General features: G+C 43.2%; 1 long non-coding RNA gene across 3 annotated transcripts; it reads right to left on the reverse strand.

The window, feature by feature from the left end:
• Positions 1-34: 34 nt before the first annotated feature.
• LOC118169968 lies at positions 35-6163 on the reverse strand. Of its 3 annotated transcripts, XR_004752397.1 has the most exons (3): positions 5048-6163; positions 3833-4083; positions 35-58 (listed from the first exon to the last, which is right to left on the reverse strand). It is a non-coding gene; the product is annotated as an uncharacterized LOC118169968 (long non-coding RNA). The 3 variants fall into 3 exon arrangements; XR_004752396.1 differs by lacking the exon at positions 35-58 and having other exon boundaries at positions 3833-4009; XR_004752395.1 differs by lacking the exon at positions 35-58 and having other exon boundaries at positions 3833-4034.
• Between the last annotated feature and the right edge of the window lie 3402 nt (positions 6164-9565).

A 9565-nucleotide genomic window follows, 5' to 3' on the forward strand; every position in this document is an offset into this window, starting at 1 on the left:
CTCTTCAGGAAGTCTGGATTCAAGGCTTCTTTTCCACACTCAGCAGTTGTTGCTCTCCCTGTAAATGACATTGCCCCATAGTCACTGCTACAATATTAGATATTATCATTCCTCACTGCAATCACCTGATTTAAATGTTTGCTAGATCCTCAGAAGCAAGTATCCCTCTGTCCTGATGCTCTGACAAAATTAGAAAGCATTTTAATGCAGGATGCAATTTTCTGTACAGTTCTCTTGGAAGTTTCTGCAAACAGTCTCTCCATTCATGATACTCTCTGTAGCTCCCAGGTTCTCAGAGCACCACAATCAGATTCTGCTGCAGTGCATTTCGATATCTTATTTAGGAAGATGATGGATGAGGCCAAAATCACACAAAAGATGCAAGTACCACTTTTTCTGATGCTGAAATGCAGTTGGTTTTGGTGTGAGACATGGCAGATATTTAGCAGCAGACTTCAGGGCTGGAAATGAAGCATGACATAACCAAACAAAATTACGGTAGGGGGTTAGGAAGTCAAAGTGTTACTGCTGAAACCAAAAACTGGACAGAACATAAGATGTATGCTCCGACATACATCAGAACATGAAGAGGGAAAAAGAGAGCTCAGTTCATCCAGGGCTGCCCACAAATATTTCAATTTATACATTCGCCATACATTTGCCATTTCAATTCATACGTTTGCCATTCTGCTCTATGATTCTATGAACTCACTAATACTTGGATATTTACACACATCTATATAGAGATAAGTTGTTATTCTCTATTTATATACAATGCATAAACACATGCACTGTGGAAATTAACCACTATGCTCATTGTTACAGATATCATTCACTTCTCAGGACTGTTCAAATGCATTCTAATAATATGTATTCTTATCTGAATATCAGCAAGTATTGCATGCTAAAGTGGAACATGCATGAGGAAAATGGAATAATAGTGGTTAATATTAATTTATTTTTTCTCCGTGGCTTCCCCTGACAGTGAAAATTTATGTCTGTGACTCAGATTTCAAGCCACTGTTTGCTGGAGTATTCTGAGAATACTAGCCTGACTTTCCAGGGAACGAGTACATCCAGACAATGAGTTCTGCTGATAGGTGACAGCCTGGCAGGTCGCGTACAGGGAGCACACCAAGCCAGATTGCTTTATCTACAGTAAATAAATGTGCATGTGCACAGCTGTTTTGAACTAAACAAATCAGAATAGCACAACATGACTAAGAGGAAAATGGTCCAAGATTTTAAAGCAGACAATATTTTCTTCTGCTGAGCACTTTTAAATATTAAGTTCAATCAGTCCTGCTTACCAAACAGAAACCACCTGGGGCAGGGGGAAAGGAAAGAAAGAGCGTGCAACCTGCTGTTGATTTAGTTAGTGGGTATATAAATCAAGAACTATGAAATAACAGCCTACCTATTCTCACTCCCCAACCCTCACAGCATTTGCATACAAAAACTGTGTTCCTTTTGGGAGACGGTCTTTCAACTGTGAAAAATATGGCAGTGTAATCCAGGATCCTGATACAGAGGGCAAAACAGGGAGGATTAATGACTAAGGACTAAAGGACAGCCACACTGTAACCCCCATCCACACAACTGTTACAGAAATACTAGTTTTCTACAGCCACCCCGCAGTCAGTGACATTTCTTTCTCAGCCTGATCGTTCATTCCCTTGAATTTCTTTTATAGCACATCTCTCTGCAGATTCCACGTTAGAGTTTAGAAGCAATTTAATTAGCCAAGGCTGGATTCCGTGTCATGAAACCTAGGCAGCACAGATCACTGTAAGCTGGTAATCACTTCTTGGAGGCAAAGACTTAAGGTTCAAAAGGCTTTCTATTCATCCTTGCATCTGTTTGACTGAAAATTACACGGGAAATCTGTTGTGCCAGATTACATTGGCTTCTCTGTGTCTTGCCCTTTGTGTGGATAAACTTACTGACATCAGTGGCGCTATATTTAACGTCCTGAGGTAATCAGTGGACCACCCGGACTTAACAAGCATTGTATCATTGTAAAAGGACATATTTTCATACCTCCTTGTGCCATTGTCACTATTCTTGGACTGTCATTATTAGCTTACTTTTCACTATTTTCACCTTGCCTTTCTGCCTCCCGTATTTTGCAGAGGAAAGTTGGGAAAAAAATCTTGTACTTTAGCATTTATGGAGCTCTTTGTGTGTCTAAAATTTTCCCTTAGAGCGCTGTCTCAATCAAAATATCTAAAAGTGCACTGAAGACTGTAAGACATGAAATGTATGTTGCTTTTAATATGCAATCTGCAAAAAACACTAATATTCAACCTGAAAATTCTGTAAAAATCAAGTAGCTGTAAACATGAAAGCCATTTATTCTGGGAGGAAAGTTTAAACTGAAGAGAAGAGCACAACACACACACACACACGAAAAAGGGGGGGGGGGGGGTTCAAAGTTTTTTTAAATGTTTTACTTTTTTTAAAATAAAGTAATTCCTGTTAGATAAGCTGTCAGCCTCTGCTGGGAGGACCTCAAGTTAGGTTTGCATTTGCACTCCAGGGATACAAATGGTAGTGGAAACTGGTGTAGAAAATGCAAGACAAAGAAAATCCACGAATAATGAAAAAGGGAAGGAGTGGAAAGGGGAAATTAGGTAAGGTATTTCCTCATCATACCATGCCCTTTTACCAAAGCATTCATCATTCACTGGGTAAAGGAGACTATAAGAAAGCACTGGAGGGGGCTGGAATTTAAAATCCTGATTTCCCTATGGTTTTCTTACAAGAACTTAGGGTTATCCAGTTTTTCCTCCAGGTTCCTAAAAGTGATGAAGTGAGGTGCAAAGGTACTGCCCAGTACCAGGACTGAAATAGCTAAGGGGGCTGTCTCCTACTTTAGGGAACCTCGGTTCCCTAAAAAATATTAGAAGCATCTGAGCATTTTCAGGCTCTCAGTACTCAGTCTGCATGTCACTTAATTTGGCAGTACAGCTGCGACTGAGCAAAGCAATACCTGCCCTTTGAACGCATGCCATGCACCTCTGCCATTTCTGTAACTCTCTTGCAGCCTAGGAACTGAGTTATGGTTTTAAGTGTACAAGCAAAGGAAAAGGCAGTCTCCTGAGGCTAAACATCCTTATTTCTCAACATTTGACTTATTTTTCTTTCTATTAATTATCATGCTGTAAAAGTGGCACATAACCTTAGAAATAAGCAAAAGCCACATCACAAGAACTTCAGCTGTGTTCAAAGAAAAGCTTACATAAGAAAGTAGAGGTTGTGCATTTCTAATGGTTCAACTAAGCTTTCTTTGCATTAGCTCCATCTGCGTACAAAATTTGCAGATGATATGAAATTTGAGGAATGTAACAATGTGTTTCTTTTTTAAAAAAAAAATCTCTAATCTTATATACCACAGAAACATGTGCACCAACATCTCTTTCTTGTAATTGTTTTGAAATGACCAAGAACATCTATTAGCACAGATGTGTTGTTGACAGAGGAAAGGCTGTTCCAGAAGCGCGTTATTTGGTTCAGAGTCAGCATCCACAACAGCTCACCTACTCGATTGTTGAACAAAGATCCACTGCCCACAGCATCTGCAGCAGGGGCAGACAAATTTTGGTGTGGTGTATAGGAATATTGCAGTAGGCTGGGAAAAACAATAAGCTGAAAGGCTTGGTTAGACAAGTGCAAATGCAAATGCACAACCACTGTCAGTGACTGTGTCTTGGCTAAGGAAGGAAAATTTCCATCTGACAGGGAACTTAAGTGGTTAAACTACGGGTAATCCTAGGAAGTGCCAAGCTGCATAACACTGAGGAGTAATGCTCGCTGTCTTTGCAGGGCAGACCTCTAGCCCCAGGACAGGGAACTGTCAGCACTGGGATGCTGCACACGAGCCATAAATCCATCTACAGCTGCAGCGACCAGGCCTGAAGCACCACGTCTGCGTCCTGATGTCCCAGAGATCTGAGGCATTCGGGAGTCTGAACCTGACAATGTCAGACTCACTGGTTTGTGATGATCCCTGAACACAGGAGGCAGGTCAGTACCTAACGATGAACAGTGTCCTAGTTCATTAACAAGTGACTGTTTAACTCACTGGAAATCAAAACAAAAACAAACAAGGAAAAAAACAACAACCCACAAACAACTGAAAAAGCATCTTCCCTTGAGCCTGTTTATTCAGATCAGAAATGGTAGAATCAATGCCTATATCCTTATAAAAGAAATAAGGTCATTTATATCACAGTTATATTTTCTTATTCGTGTTAGGCACCAGGACAAGTATTTGCAAGTACTATGGAAGTAGGGTGTTGGGTTTCTTTGTTTGTTTGTTTGTTTTATTTTTTAGGAAAGGATACATGTTCTAACAAGATGAACTTCACCTTTTACTCTAGCGCTGCTGATCATCTTTCTGAAAGTATTAATAGAAAATATTAGATCATAACAGATAATTAGATCATAACAAATAATATGTCTGGAGGCAAGGCAATCAAAATGCCATGGTTAAGTCATCCACAGTGTCTTATTTGCTTGTTTATTTTTTGATACTGACAGGTTAATACACGATGAGTAGCTGCACAAGCTACCAGCTTTTCGGTACCAAAACAAATCGCTTAGCATATTGCCATGAGTCAGAAAGACTTTGCAGGAAGGAGGGAATATTGGTATGAAACCAAAACTAATTTCATCCTTCTCGATGTTTCTGGAAATGCTGCCTCATGGGTCAAGTTGTTTGGTTAGGCGATCTGTCTACAGGACACAGCTTTTGTTTACTGCCCACTGCCACTCTGCCACTGGTGAAATTGCAACCAGTGCTTTTTTCTGATAGTCCAAGCCACAAAATAAAATCCAAAGAAGTATTAACCCACTGCTTGATGGTCTTTGGACATAGGACCAAATTTTAGTAGAACAATATTAGCAAAAACAAACAAACAAACAAAAAACCTATGAAGATGTTTCACTTCCTTCTGCATCTCACATATAAGTAGCAGTCAAGATCACCACCCCATACTTTTTCAGATAAAACACTATTTGAAGTCCCAGGGAAACACATAAGCACCGTGTTGTTTGCCTGCTGTGGGTGTATGTCCTCAAAAACCATATACCGAGGACTGTTCTCCTGTAGAATATTTGCTTTCCTTGTCCATTTGTTTTAATCTCACATGGTCACCTTGCTAATGCCCAGTAAGGATATTTCAAACATGGAATCAAGAGTGGATTCAAAGGGAAAAACAAAAGAAATAAATGACCAAACAAACACCTGGAAAGAATGTGACCAAGATGCCAAATATGTGTTAACCTTTTTTCAGCTGAGATGGCACGAAGCAAAGAGAAATCAGATAAATAAATGCATCTTACCCTAGCTGTCCAAATAGTTGTAGAAACTTCAAAAGCAGTATCAAATACAAAAGCACTACAGATATCAATCACAATGTAAAGGATACAGTATATTGCTACAAGACAATCCCACCCAGCTAATGGTCAGCACTAGCCTTGGTTTGTTTGTCTCCGTCTGAAGGTGGCCATTTGCACGAAGGGTAGTAGTCCTCACTTGACAGCATCTGTCACAGCCTCCACGGTTCTTTACTTAGATTCTTTGTGAGTCTTAAAAGAAAACATTAATCAACTATATGAAGTCAACAGCCTAATTTATCCCTCCTGCTAATGCTCCCAAGACAGCAACAGGGTTTTGCTCATAGGCACTAAGCAGAAAGAAGATACACCGAAGATTTCTTCAAGGAGACAACACCAGCCCTGATTGTATTGATCAGATTTCCTAACATGAGCTTGTGGGATAAACTTAGCTATAGCATACAACTCTTTCATGTGCAACTCAAAATTTCTAGTTTTCAGTATATTAACTACATTGGCATGAGCTAGGGAAGGAAGGAGGGGGTTCCTTTCAAATCTTTCCTCCTTACTTCTATTTATAAGATAAATAAACTTCTGCATTTTTAGGAGAGGCACAAACATCAGCTGTAAATCCCAGTGAAAAGCCATGCCTGGTTCCCAGAATTTCAGTTCTTATCCTGTCTCCAGCACTTATCCCTTTGGCAAGCCCCTGTCTTGCTGTTAGTAAAGATAACACAGCTCCTGTATCTTTCCCAACCTTTTTCATCATTATTACCATTGCTGCAAATCATCAGCTTACAGCAACTACTCTGCGAGCTGTAGCTGTTACCTGTTAAGCAGACTGAGCCATAATTTACAGCCACAGATGCCCAGAGAGCAGCTGCAGCGAGACGACGTGCAGGGGCAGACAACAGGTCTGCTCTGATTGCAGGGCAGAGAACCTCTGGAGCCAGGCAGGTGCAAAGAATCACAATCACTTGTAAGTGCTTGTATAAAAACAGCAGGATGAGGCCCACACTGCATCTCTCCTCCTTTTTGCTGCCTACTGTTCCTCAGCATTGACAGGTCTTTTTGCTGTCACCCCCTAAAGCGAGCTCCAATCATACTAACGCTGAAGGAAGAGATCTCTTTCTTCTCGGTGGCCAGCCTCACGCAGGAATTACCACACTCAGTAGTCACAAAGCAGCTGGCTGCTGGGGCATGGTCCCATTTTCTCACAATCTGCCAATTTATTGGCTTGGACTTCTCAAACACCTCTTAGTTTCTATATACATGTGTTCTTCCCCCAGCTTCTCAACAAACTCAGCAGACTTGGAGGGAATTTAGAAGCACTTCTGTGGTTTCTTATGGAACTGAGGTGAAGGAATTTCTTGAGAAAGCACGAGCCAGTCCAGGTTCATTTATATCCGCATTCAGATCAGCTATTAAGTCATCACATTAAGTCTATTTCTAACAAAGCTTGGCAGCAGGAAAGTTTCATGTGGCTTTGAACAGCGCTGCCAACTTTCCACATCATCCCACCAGCAACAGATGGATGGATAGAGACAGCTACAAGGTGAAGGCATTCCCCGCTGTAAGTCACTGGGGTGAGGGGACAGAGCTGAACACACTCTGCCTGCTTCAAAAATTGTGATCGGTCCCTTGGTTCTGAAATCACCTCTGCTGCCTTTTCCACTTCCATGAGAATTGCACTGATAGCCCTGCCCCATGTGAGAATGCAGGGAATAAATAAAATATTCAGTTCTTAAGCCCCAGTATCTTTTTTTCACCAAGGTCATGCTTTTTTCCAGTAGTGAACGAACTACAAATAGAAAGGTGTGAATGAGACAACAGTCCTTTTAATTTTTTTCTTGTGCAAAAGAAGAATAGTGCTAGGATCAGTCTTCCCCGTGGCATCCACGGGCATCCAGCCATTCCAAGGGTTTTTCAAATTCATGCCGGGTTCATTCGTAAAGCTTCTACTAAGTGGTGTCATGCACCGACACTCAATCCCTCTTGCTGTGAACCTCCCTGTCAGCCCCCCACTGCAAACTGGCTCCCACAGGAAAGAAAAAATAGCAAATAAATAGCAAATGCAATTTGGAGGAGACATGAGCTTCTAAAGGAATCATCGAAGGGCAAGGTCACAAAAACTGCTATAAAAGAAGGTCAAGACAGATCAAAGCTCAATGCAGTATACTAAGGGAATACCCTACTAACTAAATCTTCCCACCAATATACAATTCAGGTACCTCTAGTCTTGCTGCTGAGTAGGGAACTGCCTAAGGGACTTTGGTAAACTGTAACCTGTGTCTTTGAGAGCCATTCTTGCAAACTTCTCTTTTTTTAAACACGTTTATATGAAAGTACTAATACCTCCAGCTGAAAAATGAAGGGGAAAGCCTGCAACATGCTTTTTCATTCCAAAGAGTCGGGCGGACTCCCAGCTCATTTTCATGAAAACAGTTACGAGGGAGGCTAAACGCTGATGGCTTCATGGCTCTTTTTATAAAGCAGCATTATGATGGAGGACGGACAGAAACAGCTGCAGAACCACCCCAGCTCTGGCACAGGTGCCCTGAGCACGGTGGCCTTCAGCACGGCACCGCCACCGAGCTGCCGGGCTGCCGCCCCGCAGGCACAGCAGCGGGACCTGCCTTCGCTCCTGGCTGGGCTGGGACCCTCAGCACCAGTGCCACAGAGGAAACATTTGATTTTGGGCAAGGAAACAATTCGTCCTCAAGTCTGGAGGCTTCTCGTGACACATCCTGCTGTGCTGGAGCATGCACTTGGCTTATTCGCGTTAGGGTGAAGGTTTTTTGAAGGAAGGGATGGTTTAATGCGGTCATTCTCCTCCCAGTAAAAATTAGATGCAATGATCTAACGCAGGCACGGGGCTCCATCAGGTTCAGACCCCTTGCACTGCAGGACCTCACCTTTGGTTTTAGCACTGCAGCACAAAGACTCAAAAGCAAACCTCCGGCAGACGTGTTTTAACGCCCAGATTTCTGAGCAATGCGTATGGAACAAATACTTTTGTTTGTTGAAGGTTTTGGCATTGACGGTGAAAACGAAGCAAATCGTTTTTGGGTGTGAACGGAAACATTTCTACAAAGAAACAGCGTGTTTAAAGCTATCAAAACCTGTCTGCTTAAAAACAAACCATCTCTTCCACGGTCTGAAGATACAGGAAAACATGTCAATTTCACATTTACTAAGGAAGGACTTTTTAGAGAGAGCAGACCCAAGACAGACTAACACAATTGTCACAGGGTAAATGCCTTGAGGATAGACCCCTGCCAGCAGTGGCATACATCTTCCAGGGAGACCTGCGATATTAACCCTCACTTTAAAAGGTCTCCCAGTGTCACTGCTGGTCTCACCGGTGCCCTGGCTCATGGCCAAAGCAGGGTGCTGGCTAAGCTTCCATCCCTGCCTTACTTGCAGGGGACAGACGAAGGCAGCGAGGTGCAGCCGGAGCAGAAGACGTGTCGTGGGCACAGCCAGGGGCCAGCAAAACCTCCGTGAAACTGCAGCGTGGCTGTCCTCAACGCCAGCTCATCCTGAGATACAAAAACCAATGTGAGGAAGGTTGCTGGCCTTCCAACAGCCCGTTAAATTACTCCGTGACATCGTAAGCATTTATCTGGACTAGGAGGGGACTGAGTTTTTAGCAGCACAGTCAAGGGATGATTTAGAGGAAAGATGATAGGCTACAGAAACACACCTGGCACACAGGAGAGCAGACCGGGCTAGCAGTTTCTGCAGCACAGGGCTCTAAGGGGTAGGGAGCGAAGGGGCGGGTGAGGTGCTGAATCCCACAGGGACTTGCTGCAGGGCCAACACGGCCCCACCACGCGCTCAAAGCATCATGAAGAAAGCCTGGAGGAGTACAAGGAAGAGAAACATTCTGAGCAATCACAAAACAGCACCGTGGAACGTGCATTCCTGCGGGGGAAGGAGCTGAAGCTGAGTGTGGTCTCCCTCAGCCCTGCCACAAGGGAGGGGCTCAGCACAGAGAGGGATTTCCACCCCAAACACTCGAGAGAAAAGTGAAAAGCTGAAAACGCAGCTGAGCTAAAGAGAAGGCCCGTGTAACTCGCAGCTTAACCAACAGCACGTGCCCAAGCGAGGCTTAGCAGCGGTTCCGTGCAGAGGAATGAAGCTGACACGTGCCACAGCCAGGGAAATCAGGCGGTTTGTGTGCCACGTCCTGCCCACAGGGGGTGACCCAAGGCCGCACCTC

This window comes from Oxyura jamaicensis, chromosome 7 (assembly GCF_011077185.1).
Source record: "Oxyura jamaicensis isolate SHBP4307 breed ruddy duck chromosome 7, BPBGC_Ojam_1.0, whole genome shotgun sequence".
Taxonomy (NCBI): domain Eukaryota; kingdom Metazoa; phylum Chordata; class Aves; order Anseriformes; family Anatidae; genus Oxyura; species Oxyura jamaicensis.